Genomic DNA, 14,689 nt, shown 5'->3' on the forward strand with positions numbered 1-14,689 from the left:
TTTGCAATCTCACTCTTTTTGCAAATACCATCATCTTTGATTTTTGGAAGTTGATAACCAACCTTTCTCTATATTGGGACAACTATTGCGACACCCCAATCCTTGGGAATGTGCGCTTTTGGGTCAATATGTGTGAACAGAGCTGCTAACAGGAGAGCCCACCAATCTGGATTCACTTTAATTAGGTCAAGGAGGACTAGGTCACTACCCAGGGCCTTCCCCACCTTCAGGGTATCTATCAGACCAACCACTTCAGTTAGAGTTATCATGGACCAGGCAGGTAGTAAGTCCATAACTAAATCATCCAGTTTCTACTCCAGCTCAGAGTCTGCATAAGTTCTAAAGTGTTCTTACCATGCATGTACTGGGACTTGGTTGATCAGACTCATAAGAGTTTTAATAAGGCCTCTGGGGCAGTGACCTGCCAGAAAAGCGAGGGAAAGTGTGTCAACGATTGCCAGGACTTTTTAATAGACTCCCCCTTTTCTCCTTAAGGAGAATCTTATATTGTTTTTTGTGGTTCAATAACCCTTGGGGAGACAGAGTTGGGGAGCTTTGCTTAAAGGCTTTAAAGCCAGCTACATTTTTTTCCTTGAGCTACACTCATTCTTGATTAAACCATTCCTGTGATATACTACCCTGCTTGAGAGGTTCTGTGCTGTCTACAGAAGAAGGGTCACGGGATTGTACCCACCCCTCAACCAGCTCCTCCCATGTGCCAATTCTCCCTGTCCCCTTTGCTCTGGTTTAGCATTACATCTGACCGACATTAAAATAAATCTATAGATGTCATAAACATAGTTTTAGAACCCAGTATTGTGCCAAAAACTAAGTTTGGAGAGGCCATCTTTGTATTAGCCAAGGTTAGTGTTAGATGTAATGCTAAACCATGGTAATTTATGGTTGGGGAATTCACAGATAACGGAGCTGTGAAGAGGCTACATATGATCCTTTGGCCTAGATCCTTTGTTAGTGCTCCCATGGACCATATCATTAAAGGCAGGTATTACATTAAGCCTATTCTATACTCTCAGCCTACATTATTTCATAAGGCTGAAGTAAAGCATTTAATATTCTGAAAACGACCACCACCCATGCAGCGTATACACAATGGCCGATGTTCCCACTAATGGTGTGGAGGTGCAAGCACTTCTGCAGCATTTAGTCACCCAAAGTTGAATGGTGTGCACGGGGAGGGGGGTGGATTTTTGCCAATCCCCCCTTGCCCTGAAAGCACTTCCTGTGACATGGAAATAGGCCCCCAAGGGTCACACCATGCCTCACACCATTAGTGGGGATGCCAGCCAGCCACTAATATCATGAGTACTTGCTAACCATAGTCCAGCTGGAGCTATCAGGGCATCACAGAAGTTATTCCTATCCACAACCCACCATCTTGATGGCCCTATGTTTAGTCCTTATAAAAAACCAATGCCCTGTTAGGCCAGATCAGCACCAATATGTGAAAGATCACTTGTAGAGATCAGAACATACCACAAGTTCTTTAGATTTTATGGCCACAATGCTACTCTTGCCTTTAATGCAGCCTAAAGTTTGGGATAACATCTCTCTGGAAGAAAATATTACTAGAAATCCAAAGCCTAATACCTGTGAAGTCATTACAACAATGCTGGACACTTACTGGTAGAAATTGAACAGATGGAAAACTGTGTCTATTACAGAGCTTGTTCTTAAGATAGCTTTGTTTTATTTGCTTTCTTTTATCCTCCGCAATGTATACATCAGTCATTTTGAAACTGTTTTTCAAAATGGGAATTCCAAGATTTCTCAAGAGAACACAGCAGTGGAGAACTTGCTTCCCTGAGACACAGCATGCCCACCACCACAGATCATCTGCTACAATGCTCAGGAAAGTGTTGTGTTATGTAGTGGGACTCCTGGGTTTACATGATACATCGTTAGTCACTCTTGGCTTGGCCTGTGCCCTGATGAACTGATAGTGCACTAATTACATGCTCCGGAATCTGCAGGGTATAGATGGTTCTATGGCAGATGTGCAGTGGTTGGAGTGGAAAGGGTTATCTGAAGGTAAAATAAAAACTATATGATGTCTAGTCATCACAGGCCTCTGGATATTATTTTTGAAGTCTATCTTAAAAAACACACAATGCAGATTAACATCACCACAGAAGGTCTTACATCACTGTGGTGTTTTTAACATTTAACACACACAATCTGTTTTAGGCAAACTCATAGTAACATTGTCCTTATCTCTTTTTCTACACCAGTTTGTTTGTTGAAATGAATTCTTAGTAACAACCCACCCCAGGAAATTACAACATGGTTTTCAAAAAGAGCTGAATGCTACAACTAACCTGACATGATCAAACAAACAATTATTTCTATACCGCCTTTCCACAAAAGTTTCCAAAGCGGTTTACATAGAGAAATAATAAATAAGATGGCTCCCTGTTCCCAAAGGGCTCACAATCTAAAAAGGAAATGTAAGACAGACACCAGCAACAGCCACTGAAGGGATGCTGTGCTGGGGGGAAACCACTGAAAATTGTCAGGACAAGAGAAGCTGGGCAACTATTGGATGGTCTAGACTTCAGCTCTAGGATATGTTGTTTTAAGAGACATCAGTTTTATATCGGATTCATAGAGTTGCTTCTAAGTTATCATGGGGACATAATAAACGGCCTTATACCAAGTCAGACTTGGGTCCTCAGGTGTTATTGGACTTCAACTCCCATAATCCTCAAGCAAAGGCCACTGAGGCTGGGGATTATGGGAGTTGAAGTCCAATAACACCTGAGGACCCAAGTTTGAGAATCCCTGGTCTACACAGACTGGCAGCAGCTTCTCCAAGGTTGCAGGCAGGAGTCTCTCCCAGCCCTATCTTGGAGAAGGAATTTGGAATCTTCTGCATGCAAGCATTTCTGCTATTCTTGGAAATATTCCTTTTTAAAGCTGAGAAGCCTTTGGGCCACAACGCCTTTTTTAAAGTAACCCCTTTTAATTTCAGCCTGGCCTGCAAAAGAAAAGAAGTAACTGAGCATTTTGGATTCCTTGGAGAATAGGCGCTTGTATCAAACCTGTATTTGGTTAGCAAAGAAGCCGCATTTAATCTAGTTCCTTTCCATTTTACGACTATGAAAATAGTTTTCAATTTTATATCATACCTGTATTTGTATCATACCTGTATTTGGTTAGCAAAGAAGCCGCATTTAATCTAGTTCCTTTCCATTTTACGACTATGAAAATAGTTTTCAATTTTATTCCCTGCCCTAAAGGAATAAACCTGTTCTCCAAAGGCAAGATTCAGCAACAGGCTGCCATGAATACAGCAGAAGCCTTTCAGAAGTAGATAGAAAAATGGTTCTCACTGCTGTACATGGATATGCTGCTGTCAGTTGATGAAGATTTAAAATCACAGCAATTGACAAACCTATTGCATAAAGCCGTAGAATTCCCTTCTTCCTGCCACACTAACAGAAGGCACAGATAGTTCATTAGATCATCGTCGGTTTTGCCAAGCAAACTCATTAAGAAAATGTCACATTTCTATAATGGCCAGAATTTGCAAAGTAAATGTGCTAAATGCTACAGCATTTAAGAGAGCGTCTTCTTCGCTATGAGCCCCACCGGCCGTTGAGGTCACTTGAGGAGGTCCGTCTCCAGTTGCCACCACCTCGTTTGGTGGCTACACAGAGACAGGCCTTCTCGGCTGCTGCCCAGAAATTGTGGAATGCGCTTCCTGCTGAGATACGATCCTCCCCATCTCTGGCAATTTTCAGAAAACACCTGAAAACACACCTCTTCAACCAGGCTTTTTCAGCTTTTTAAAACTTGTTTTTAAATAGTTCTGAATATTTAATTGTTGTTTTATGATGTTTTTAATTGTTAATTATTGTTTTATGTTTTATAATTTTTGTTTTAATGATTAATTGATTTTAATTGTGTTTTAATGTAAACCGCCCTGAGCCTTTTGGAAGGGCGGTATAAAAGTTTTAATAATAAATAAATAATAAATAATAATGAAATACTATTGTGCTGCAACCATTTCAGAACATATTTAATTCTAAGAAAGTAGGGAGAAAAGGAATTAGCCTTTCACCTGTCATTTTTCAAGAGAACAGACCAATATATTATCCCAAATTTTAAATAAATGAATGGTCAAAAATGATATAGTGGACTGTTTTGCTTACTTCCAAGTAGCTGGCCATCTTATTTTTTGGTGGTTTGAAATATTTTAATTAGTAATTTTGTTAGAGTCACTGCTACCTAATTTTCAGGTGCCAAGAAAGAAATAGATGAACACTGAAGATTCTGAATTGGCCATTTTCAGATAAGCAGGTAAAATTTGGTGAACAATTCCTGAATGTCTTATGCAGGAGTAATTCTCACAGGAGAAGATGACAGAGATATCTAGTCATTATCATTTGTCTTTTTCAGATGCAAAGCCCTACTCTGGCTGCGCCATTTGCACCAGGAGTGGTGGCAATTCATTGTTCTCCAGACTTGAAGACATCAGTGTAGTAATAGTCTAATACACAAATATCTATCTCTCTTTATGAAGCAGTACTTTTGTATATGTTACTCTTCTTTGTTTTACCAAGACCTTTTTATTTAGAAAGGTATTTGCCTGTTGATGTCTAGAAGGCTTGATTTTATCATTAATGATTGACTGCTGCAGTGAGGGAGGTGGGATACATCTGGTGCTATTGTACGTTTTGTTAATTTTAAACTGTATTTTTATTAGTGGTGTGTGGTTTGACTGTACATCAGTTTAGGCAATGCTGTGATATAAAAGTGATATAGGAACTGACTGAATGAACAAACTGTGTATGCCATCCAAACTAGTGACTATCATCCTGTGAAATGAATTCCAGAACTTGAGAGTGTGTGTGTACGCATGCACATTTATTTATTTTCACCTCACTCATATATATCTCCTCCCCACTCTCTCTCTCTCTCTCTCTCTCTCTCTCTATATATATATATATATATATATTTGTTGTGTTCGTATGTATGTGTATGTTTTATTATATAATTCCCCCCACCACACCCACACACACCCCTACTTCAGTTGGTGAGCGGATAAGACAGGAAAAGGTAAGTCGGTGCTAGTTAACACAGGACGGGCTTTGTCAATGCAGCAGGTCTGAAAAAACTTGTTTTGGAGGGAGATAGACCAATTAATAGCAAGATGTTCTGACCATTCCTGATTAGAAGTTAACAGTCTTTAGTTTCTTATGGTGCTTGTTTATTTGTTTAACATATTTTTCTACCTCCCAAAACCCATATCTCTGGGTGGCTTACAATAAAAACCATACAAATTAAAACAGAATTAGAATATTAACACATTAAAACAATTTAAAACAATGTTAAAATCACTTAAGACTATTAAACTATAAATCTATTTAAAAGCCTGGGTGAACAGATGTCTCTGTCTTCTAAAAAGTTGTCAGTGATGGGGAGGCTCTTATTTCAAACAGGGAGTGCATTCCACAGACTTGGGGCAGCCCTAGAGAAGGCCCATCCCTGAGTAGCCACCTTATGAGCTGGTGGCAACTGCAGACGAACCCCTCCAGATTATCTCAAAGGGCGGTGGGGAACTTGCCTTGTTCTCTAGGCAAGTAAATGGTATCCTCATGTACAAGTCGGTCCCATTTGGGGTTTACTGAAATAAGTATAGTATAGATCAAATTCTTTATGTTGGTATGAAAGCTGATTATTAGTTCAGAGAGATGCACAGCAATGCACTATTGCTTTCACCATCCGACATACATCTTTATTTGGTTTAATTGGTTTAATTTTCTGTTCTCACTTAACTCCAAATGCCATACAGCCTCACTACCAGGTATTTTTGTTAGATTAGGGCTGCAACCTTTGTTTCCCATTTTCCCATTAAAAAGGCTGTTTAAGCTGTAGGAGGCTAATCTTGAGGACAAATCAGTAGGGATGCAAATTATGGGCAGTGTTTGTTTTTGAGGGTGTGCATGAGACAGACTGTAACAGGAAATGAAAAAAAGAAAATATTAAAATTGACCTTTCATTCAACAATTAGTGGTAAATTGTTTCTTAAATATAAAACTCATCTTACACTTCCTTCAGTATCTCACAAAGAGCCTATACTCAGGTTTTGTGATCTGCAACCCCCTTTCAATGGAATCTCTTAACTGATTAAAAGATAAACTGATCTACTAAAAAGCCTTTTAAACAGTTGACAGCCCAGTTACTTTATATCCAAGCTAGATGGGGGTGAGCTCATTCATAAGTAAATCTTCCAAATGGAAGTCTCTACTCCATTAGAGACCAGGTAGTCACTCCTGTAAGAAGAACAAGGACAAATTAAAGCTGGCTCAGGACACTGGGCATTAGACCACAGCTGATTTTTCTTTATGTGCCCCTTCTTCATACATAGGAAGGAGTCTGCCTTATAAAGAGCCAGGCCATTGGTCCATCTAGCTCAGTGTTGTCCACAAAGGCTACCATCCTAATGAACTGTGCACGTAAGGAGGCTCTGTGGCGGATGTGCCAGGAGCCGGTGTTCCACTCCCCAGTCCTTCTGTGTGCTGTTGTACAGGGCTAAGACTTCCTCGTGCTGCAGAAGTGTTCTGCAAGATCAGGAACATGTTGGCTCTGATTCTTTCCTCTGACCCTACCTACCATTCTGTGCCACCTCTTTTCTTACCAAGAGAAGCAAGGTGTCTCCACAGTCATGTGTCTCCTTGCTTTAGCTTCAGCTTGATTCACATTTTGGTGCAGCTGGGATAAAACAGGAAGATGAGCTACCAGAACAGGCACAGCCTCCTTGTCCTTCACACCGGGCAAACATGGGGGCAGAGTTGGTAGGCAGCACTGATGGCAAGCAGTGCCTAGCAGCCAGCTTCTGGGCTGCTTCTTAAGACTGCCACCAAAGGCAAATATGGCCCCACAATTTACATGCTTCCTTGCTGCTTGAAGAGATATCCCCAGCCCTGGTATTTATGGTCACAAAAGTCATGGTATGGCCTGAATGAGGAACCAAAAATTAGGAGTGGAGAATTACGGACCAGTCACCTCTAGATTAAAATCTCCAGACCACAGTACTTTGCAAAATACCACATACAATTGTCAAAAATAGCAACATTCCTAAACTCTGAAGGCATACCACAACCCTGAAGCAAAAACTAGTTGCTGACTTGGCTAGTGGGTGCAATAAGATGTAACTTCTTTATTCTCACCAGCTTCAAAAAAGAACTCTGTTTTTTCCAAGTGCAAGATTTCTTAGAACATATCACTTACTTTCAATGAGCCACACTGATTCATATGTATTAATTTAGCTAGTTCTGATTATTGCAATTTATTATATTCTAATTCTACCATATCCCTGAAAGCTAAGGGCAAGTAGCACTGCACAGTGAAGAACGAACTGGATACTAATAGCAAACTTGACACACAGCAGATGGATATGATGCTGCACAGACAAAGTTTAAAGCACAGGTAAAATTGCAGAGTCTGTAAACATGCAAAAAAACACACACACACACACAGAGAAGCAAATTTGGGTTGGACCTAGAGTGTATCACTGGCAAGAACATTGTTAATGAGACTGCTGCAAGCAACCCCGACTAACCTTTGGGCTTGTGTGGGGAACCAGTGCTTAAGAGTGAGCAGCTCATTAACGAATAAATTTATGCAAAACTTTGGTCTTACAAGTTACTGACGGGGAGCTGAAATCAAAACATACTCAGTTTTATTGAATGATAATAAGGGGGTACAGAAATAAAATATTGATTAATAAGCAACATAATATTAATAAAACTAACAAGACTAATAAGACCAATAATGAAATCCAAATCAACACAAGGCTAGCCAGAGAAACAGGCTTTTAGAAAACAGCTTTATATTTAGAAGAGAACAAGGAGGATTCAGCATTCATTATGGATTCATTACGGATGCTGAAGGACCTCTCTTTCCAGGGACAAACAGGAAAATAAGTTGCAAGAGGAGAGACCCATGTGCCACTCATCAGTCAGGAAGCCAGTAAGAGTCTAAAGGTGGTCCTATCCCAGGAAACCAGTTCCTTGATGCAGCCAAGCATGCTGCACATACTGGCCCTGAAGACAGGGCCAATCTCAAGGCAGAAAGCGGGACAGGCACAAGGGCCAAGGCACAGCCAGATGGAATAGCTGATGCCCAGACTCACGTAAACATAGTGGTTGAATACAGAGAAGAGACACTGTTTGATGCAGTTTGTGGTACAAATAGGCAGAAATCTGCCTTGGGGCCAAATGCTGACCCCACATTTCTGCAGAAAAGGGTGACATCCAGTATGTCTGGGAAGCATACCAGCAGGGATGCGAACCAGCAACCTCTGGCTTGCTAATCAAGTAATTTCCCTGCTGCACTATTAGATGGCTCGCATAGGTGGAGGAGAGATACCTGGAAATCATGACATACCATTCTGCTCGCAGTTTCCAGGTATTCCCCCTCTACCAATCTACCAATTCCCAGTCTACCAATCGTCAGCCACAGCTTTTGTGGGAGGGGGTTCAGAGAGCTTCAGTGAGGAAGAGAGTGCAGGGAACATGTCTCGAAATGTTGCACATTGTATTTGTGGTACTCTGGCTGCTACAACACATTCTGAATACTACTGTGCTTCCTTAAGGGCAAGCAATTCCATTTCTCTCTCTCTCTCTCTCTCTAAACATCTTGACTACAATATCTAGGTTCAGTTTACTGAAACAAGCATGTGCAATTTGGAGCATCACATGGAGCACGGGGAGTTCTAAAGTCAGAGGAGAAAGGGAAGGTGTTAGAATAGTCCTGCACAACTTGAGGCCCAGGGGATGGATCCAGACCACAGGGACTTTTTTGCTGGCCCACAGAAGAGAATGCCTTGCAGCAACAGCAGGAGCCATGAAGAGGCCTTGGCTGCCCGTCCCACTGACAAGCAGCAGTGGCTCAAAGCAGTTGACTGACTTGCATGCTCCCCTGCCTGTCTTATTGTCCCCGCCCCACAGGGCCGTCCCGGGGTGGGGGGGGGGGCTGGGGGCAAATCAGCATGTGTGGAGCCTCCTTAACATTTCATATCATTACGGAATCATACTGATTGATGACATACAGTGAAAATAGTGTGAGTGAGGTTTTTGGACATGTCCAACCAGCTTGGACATATAATGCATTTCTAAAGAAATAAAAATAAAAAGCACAACACATGCTTCACAGTTCTCAGATCTTCGGGGTTGCAAATCAACTTGAGCATAGTGCATTAATATATAATATAATTAATTATAATGTTTGTTCCAGAAGTTTTTGTAATTTTCTGCCATGAAACAACACTTATAGGACTTTTTGGATGTTGTTGTTTTTTAAACCAACAATTTGTACAATCCACTTCAATTTAAATATACATCTTCCTCTCACTCTAGCCTACATCTCTGCTCAAAACCAAAGCCTTGTGGCAAGCCAATCCCTAAATATTCAAGGGGGGGAAGATAACCACAAAAAGGAAATCACATCGTACCTCCATTACTAAGGCTGGGCTGGGTTGGGGGTCTGCAGAGAGCTCTGGTGCTGGACACTCTCTGCTTGCTTGCCTGCCTGCCTGCCTGCTTGCTTCTTTCCTGAGCTTCAGGGAGGCCTGTATGTAGGCCTCTCTGGAAGCCCCACCAACCCACCGAACAGCTGAGAGGCAGAGAGATGGAGCTCTAGCAGTTTGCCTGGGAGCCTTTGAAGCTGCACACAGACACAGAAGATCGGCTCCAGCTGGGCTTGTGGGGAAAGATAAGTTGCTGGGACTGGAGGAGAGAGGAGGGCAGGCTGCACTGCAGTGTGCCCAGAGCAGGGCCTGTGCCAGCGCAGGGCTCGGGGCAATTGCCCCAGTCACCCCACCCTAAGGACGGCCCTGCCGCACCAGGTTGGAGCCTGTGGCATTGGGGATGGGGTGTTTTTATATTGTTTCCACCTTTGATGTTACTACACCTTTGTCTCTGCTGCCACCAATGATATTATGAAGCCTCTCTCATATAGTTTCTTTAGCCTGATAACATGGCTTTGCAGCCATGAGGAAGGTTTGATGAAAACAAGTCAGCATGTTTTTAAGAACAAAAAAAAGTATAATATTTATTTAAACTGAAGTCTTAGGTTTGTTTGTTTTCACTGCTTTTCAGTAGGGATGAGAACTTACTTGGTTACAGAGGAGGAGTTCTTACTTATCACACCACTTAGTCACTTTATACACAATACATAAAGCTCTATAAACCTGAACCCAGTTCCTTCCCAGAACTGTATTTCACCCAGTTTGTTTCAGACTGTCTAATTCCTAATAACCTGATCTCATTTTAGATTATCATACTGAGAGTCTCATAACATCTCCACCTTGAGACTATCCCTACTGAGAGCCAATTCCCCAACCAAAAGAGCTTCCACTATCTCTTCGATTCTTATGATTGACAGCTTTCCAAGGATTTAAGTTCATTTGCATAAAAGTGGTTCTGTACAATTTCATCGGAGTCCAACACCTTTCTTCATCCCTATTTCCTTAACTCCAACTCTCTGCTCCCTCACTTTTGTTAATATTTCTCATATTTTTTAGTGTAATTAGGGTGCTGAAAATTGAGCTTGGCCCGCACACACCAAGTCATGGTTGATTCCTGCCCACTGGGGCATTTGAGTTGTGCACCTGTGTTAGAATATAGTTCATTTGTCATATGAGGGACTGGGATCTCCCACCCAGGATCTAGTGAAGAGACAAGTCTGAGGCAAGCCTTGGATGGTGGCGGAGAGAACCCCAGAATAATTGCAAGAAAGGAAAAGCATGCTTTTAGGAACATAGGAAGCTGCTATATATACCGTCAGACCACTGGTCCATTTTTATGTTTTTATTTCAATTGTATATTCACTCTGTCTTATTTATACATTTTTTTGTTTTAGTAATTAACTCCCTCCTTAAGATTGGGAGGCTTTTGGTGGTTTCAGTAATATACCCTAGGGTGTTGTGATATAAGTGGTATTATGTTTTTATAACTGTGTTATACGTTCTTTTCTATTTCCTTGTTGTGCTGGTCAAAGATTGTAATAAACGTTGAACTGAACACTGGTCCATCTAGCTCAATATGGTCTACAGTTACAGGCAGGAGTCTCTGTCAGTCCTGTCTGGAGATGCCAGGGAGAGAAATTTGGAACCTTCTGCATGCAAACATGCAGATGCTCTTCCCAGAAGCGGACTATCCTACAGTGCTCACACATGTAGTCTCCCATTCAAATGCAAACCAGGACAGACCCTGCTTAACAAAAGGGGATAATTCATACTTCCTACCACAGGACCAGCTCTCTTCCCCCACAACCCATTATCCAGCCTCTCTTCAGCAGGTCCGTATGTCTTTTCCCTTGAACAGCTGGCGGGGGGGGGGTGGGCTCTGGAGAAAGGCTTAGGAAAGCCCTCTCCTCCTCTCCCTGCTCCCTACATTTGTCTTTCACTTCAAATTGCAGCATGAGCAGCTGCGGGGTATTATACAAAACTGAAATCTGGGGGGAAATAATCTTGGAACTACAGTTAATGTATAGTTCTGCCCTCAGTAGTTCTAGCTCTCACTTATTGACTCAAGTCAATAGAAAAAAATAGGAACACTTAGTGCTTAATGGCATCTGTTTGATTGAAATAACAATATTTAGCCATAAACAAAAGTACAGGTTGGGCAGAACAGGAGAACATCTCTCAAGCTTGACCTGAATAAACTGTATGGTTCACAATGACCATTAAGAATATATCATGCCTAACAGAATCAGGCCAAAGGTCCAGCAAAGTCCATCACTTTGACTTCAGAACTTGGCAGACAGATGCCTCAGAGAAGCTCATAGGCAGGACTTAATTATGACCAAGAAATAGGATAGGAGAGGTGCTAAGGAAACCATTTAAACCAATACTTTCATTGTAGGTCAACACCCTTGTAGGGGACAAGACAACTTATTCAATTCTGTTGTAAGGGAATGTTTCTTTTTGCTGCTGCTTAAGTAGTCAACAAAAAGGGTTTACCCAACTGTTTAAAATGTTTTCCCCTGTTGAACTGTGGTAAGCAAGTAGCATACACAGCAACAAGTGGTTAGAACCAGTGTCTGCATATACATCATTTGACTGGATAAGGAACAGCATGGATATAGGGGTCTGTGGCTGCATGTGCTTTGCCCGTTAAACAAAGTTGGAATCCTACTCCTAATCCTGTTCAAGAGAAAGCAGAGGAGGTTGGATCTAATCCCTCTCCACATCACCTTCCTTACCAAAGGTCTAGGCATGCATCAAGCCATCTGAACCTACTAGTGAGGCAGTTTACCTAGATAACCTCAATTTGTAGTATTGCATGTGAAAAAGAAACATCTCCCATGATTCATTGCCTCTCCACAGCACTCAGTTGTAGAAAAATCTCCATTAGTCTTTCCTCTAAATTTATTTATGTTCCATTTCTATACCACTTTTCATTAAAATAATCCCAAAGTGGTTTACAATATAATTAATGCACAAAATACAAAGTACAAATATTAAATATTTTATAAATATTATAAAGCCCCAAACATTTTCTCATTCTTTCTTGCAGCCCCTCTCCTTCATGATTTTAACTGCCCTTTTCTGTACTTTCTCCAGCACGACAATATTCCTTTTTAAGATGAGATTACCATTTTAACAAAACCACTACACTGAAACCAACTCAATTCTGTTAAGTCCTGGTTCCACTGTGGTTGCTTTTCACTGTGCACAACCTCTGCCGGGTTCCATTTGAAGTGACATTTGGTGGCATCTCTACCCACAATCTGGACTCCTTTCCACTTATGCATCTACTACATTGGTCACTCATTATTGCCTTACTTTTGCAATGAGAAACTGGAGATTGATGTTTTAGTGATGCCAGAATTCCTGCAAGATTCTAAAACCTCCAATGAAATCCTAAGAAGTGTCATGTTTTCCCCAGCAGAGTAAACAGCAGCTCTGAGGGGTGACTGAGACAAGAAAAATGGTGAAGGGTGAAAAATGGGGTGGAAATGTCGGGCAAGGGGGAAAGACTGGGAGAAATGTTTGTAAACCACATAATGCCAAAAATTCTAGATTTAAAAAAACAGTGAAGGGTTTTTAAAAAGCAAACCAACTAAGTGCTGTGTCTCTGATCCAATTTGGCCTTTAAAAGGGGGTGGGGGAAGAATGTTAGAAAATCTGGCAGAGATCTCTTGCATCTCATCTGATTTGGCCCTCAGAGGCTGTTTGCTCAAAGTCAGCCATTTGAACGGTTTCGGTAGAGCTTCAGTTCTATTAAAAAACAACAACAAAGCAGTAAATACTCAAAGTAGCACTTGAATGAGCCACACACGGTTCATTCTGTGTTTGCAAACTCTTTAAACAGCAGGGACAGTACAGCCTCTACCAGTCAATAAATAGAATGGCAAATAATTTTAAAAATTGCTACATTTGCCAGGAACCTTTCTTATTTATTTATTGCATTTCTATACCGCCTAGTATAGAAATCTTGAGCTGCATTTCAGTGGAACATGAGGATAACACCACCACCACAAGTACATGTGATGTGCACTTAAAAGGAAGGCATGCCTAAGTCCCACTGAAACCAAACAGCGAAAAGGTTAAAACAGATAATTGCTACAAATTCTGCATATGGACAACACAAGTTTGTTACTTAGAAAAATTACATTCTGTGACCTATACAAATAGAGGAGACAGATCTGTATTATTTTGCATAATTTATTTTGGTTTTGCTAGTCATGAGGGTCAGGGAACAAGGAACAATGCGGATCCTGAAACCTTACACCTCCTGACTTTTGGAAATCTGGTTCAGTCTCTTCTCTGGCTTCTGAGATTCCAGCAAGCATTGCCGACTCACTATCAAGTGTATCTTTGCAGTCTTGAGAACAAGAAACTGATCACATTCTTCTTGCCACATCCTGCACATTTATTGCATACATATGGCCTTATAAGCTGGAACTTGGGTCTGCTTCACACAGCACCCTTGAATGCAGGCTGTATACACTGCAGGGCCTGGAAGTAGGCCTTGCTCACAGAGGCATTTAAACATGTTGGCCGGATTCATTCTAGACACATTCTACCTATGTTAGGGCAGGGCATACAAGTTTGAGGTTAAGTCCTGCACTCTGTTGTATCTGCAACCTACATGCAGAGGTGTAGTCCAAAGTGGACATTAGGCACTCCCAAATTCATCTGGATTGCACCAATGGACTGGCCAAAATGACATGTCAAGTGGTGGCTTGGGCATGTCAGATCCAATCAGACTCCAAGGGGGAAACTCAAACCAACTCAAACGCTTAGTGACGCCAATAGGTCTTCTTAACCAGGTACCAAAAATCATCAGGGAAGAGGATCAAGCAAGCCTTAAGAGGCAGGGAGTTCCATAACCTGGGGGCTATGGCCCCAAACCCAGCATTTGCCATTTCTAATATAAACTATTTATTTATTTATTTATTAAATTTATATACCACTCAAACTTTTGTCTTTAACCCTATGTCCTTCCACCATGGAAATTCTATTGCAGACAGCACTAGTTTGATATGTTTGGGCTTCTTACAGTAATATCAATGGCTAAAATGGCTAGATGCTATATAAAATTGAATCGAACAAGGCCCTGCCTTCAGGCTTGCAGTCTGAATGTTTAAGTAAATGTTGCCCAGACTAGGGTTGCAAACTCTGACTTAAGCTGTTCCTGAAGATTGTTTGGTTTTT

This window comes from Hemicordylus capensis, chromosome 1 (genome assembly GCF_027244095.1).
Source record: "Hemicordylus capensis ecotype Gifberg chromosome 1, rHemCap1.1.pri, whole genome shotgun sequence".
In the NCBI taxonomy this organism is placed as follows: Eukaryota; Metazoa; Chordata; class Lepidosauria; order Squamata; family Cordylidae; genus Hemicordylus; species Hemicordylus capensis.